We start from the raw sequence: 2,500 nt of genomic DNA, 5'->3' as shown, positions 1-2,500 counted from the left end.
CATATGGTTGCCTAAACACTACATGCATAAAACTTACCTGTTTTATTTCCCTATGGAAGAGTAAACTGCCCGGTGATTCACTAATTCTTCACTGCCCTACAACCAACCTCGTGAGTACATGAGTCACACTAGTCACGTAAACGATAGCTCAGCTTAGTGCTACGGTATGTGTATATGGCAGAAGGTCGCGGAATTGCCAGAAATCGCCATGCGTTAGGAAGTGAAAATAAAATGCGGATACTGATAACGCATTTGCTTGTTTAAGATTTTGTTTCTAGGAAGAGAGTCCCTCTTGATAGTTACCCTGATGATCTGGTTCACATACACGACAGAGATATTACCGTGTGGAAACTAAATAAAAATGGTCGGCAAGCTTACGATGTGATCTTATCTATTGTATCCACGTAGTCATCATTATCGTACTATCGTCCAACTCCTGGCAGGTTCAGGTTGATAAACTAAAGCAAAACTGCGCAGTATACTTTGAATAATGCGTTAGATGCCATTCATACACACGTATATGTCCAGCATATATATATTCATACCAACACACACATTACTCCACCCTGTATGACTGTGCATCAGACACATTATACAGTATGAATATTCCGAGCAATGATTTCGAAAACAAGATTGTGTAGCCTGGTCATGAAGTGCTGTATAAGTAATATGGGGAAGATACTAGGAAGTGAATGGCAAATTAGCAGTGAAAACATTAATTGCTAATGCAATTAACCATAATATTGTTGGTTTTATTGTCGGTTTTATGGTTAGTTTGTTTAATGCATTAATTTCCTGCTACTGCATTGGTGACAACAGCACCAGTGCAAGCGATAACATATTAATAATGGTAATATAGATGGTAATACTATCGATGAGACATAAGCAGTAATTATTCTAATAACGATGGTATGAATGATAACATCAAGATCATGATAATAGTGACGATGGCAATAGTTCTGGTGATGATTTTGATACTAATACTGGAAAAACACAGCAATGAAAAGATAAACGGTAATGATGGCTTTTTTTTTTATTCTGATAACGATGGTATGAATGATAACATCAAGATCATGATAATAGTGACGATGACAATAGTTCTGGTGATGATCTTGATACTAATACTGGAAAAACACAGCAATGAAAAGATAAACGGTAATGATGACTTGGGCTGGCTTGCCCACCCAGCGGTTAGGTAGGCAATCGAGGTGGAGTTCCTTGCCCAAGGGAACAACGCGTCGGCCGGTGACTCGAACCCTCGAACTCAGATTGCCGTCGTGACAGTCTTGAGTCCGATGCTCTAACCACTCGGCCATCGCGGCCTTATTAGACGAAGTTATAAAAGCCATAAAAGAATTAAAGAAGAGACCGGGAATAGATGAAATATCAGCAGAACTAATCAAGAATGCTGGCGAAAGTGTTGAATACTTCTACAATCTTTGTACGAAACTTTGGAATGAAAGAAGATGGCCAGAAGACTGGGTAAAATTAGTCTTTACTCCCATACCTAAAAAAGCTGACGCAGTCGCTCTAGTAATTTCCTTGGCTGTGCTTCCTGGGATAATTCTGCACCTTTCTCTGTGTCTCTCGATCATACGTCAGGAAGTTCATCTTGGGCACCTGGGGGCGAGGGTTCTGTCCCTGACTGACGGCCCCCTTGGGCACCTGGGGGCGAGGGTTCTGTCCCTGACTGACGGCCCCCTTGGGCACCTGGGGGCGAGGGTTCTGTCCCTGGCTGACGGCCCCCTTGGGCACCTGGGGGCGAGGGTTCTGTCCCTGACTGACGGTCCCCTTGGGCACCTGGGGGCGAGGGTTCTGTCCCTGACTGACGGCCCCCTTGGGCACCTGGGGGCGAGGGTTCTGTCCCTGACTGACGGCCCCCTTGGGCACCTGGGGGCGAGGGTTTTGTCCCTGACTGACGGCCCCCTTGGGCAAAAATCCAGTGATGACAATAATATAGTGGTAATGATTATAACAAAAATGTAATGACGATAAATGGTCATAATTTAGATAATGACTATGATAAATGATAGATGAAATTTTATTATTGACGTGATAATGATGATTTTCATACATAAAGATTATGATATCATTACTAACAACGACAATTTTCACTAATATTGATAATCACCACCAAAACTGTAAATATAATTATGACGACAGTAACAGTAATAATCATGAAAAGGTATGAATGAGAATGAATATCTTCACAATACAAGAGATGTATTTGACCGGTTTCGATTGTGTCTTCGTCAGAAATACATGTATTTCTTACGAAGACACAATCGAAACCGGTCAAATACATCTCTTGTATTGTGAAGATATTCATTCTCATTCATATCTGTTCTACATCTGTCAATATGAATACGGTTCAGTAATAATCATTTTGTCAGTATAGTGACAGTGTCGGCATTATTACTGTTATTGTTCTTAATGACATTATCATTATCATTATAGCTATTATAATTATCAACACCATTATGTTTGTCTTTGTAACTGT

The 2,500-nt window shown here is 40.8% G+C and overlaps 1 long non-coding RNA gene across 1 annotated transcript in view; it reads right to left on the bottom strand.

Annotated features, from left to right (window-relative positions):
- The window catches only part of LOC119579502, a 1,599-nt gene extending 1,223 nt beyond the window's left edge, over positions 1–376 (bottom strand). The window contains exon 1 of the long non-coding RNA XR_005229295.1: positions 38–376. This is a non-coding gene — a long non-coding RNA (uncharacterized LOC119579502). The remainder of the gene's footprint in view (positions 1–37) is intronic.
- Between the last annotated feature and the right edge of the window lie 2,124 nt (positions 377–2,500).

The sequence above is a fragment of the Penaeus monodon genome, chromosome 12 (genome assembly GCF_015228065.2).
Source record: "Penaeus monodon isolate SGIC_2016 chromosome 12, NSTDA_Pmon_1, whole genome shotgun sequence".
Taxonomy (NCBI): Eukaryota; Metazoa; Arthropoda; class Malacostraca; order Decapoda; family Penaeidae; genus Penaeus; species Penaeus monodon.
This window is presented reverse-complemented; position numbering and strand designations above follow the sequence as displayed.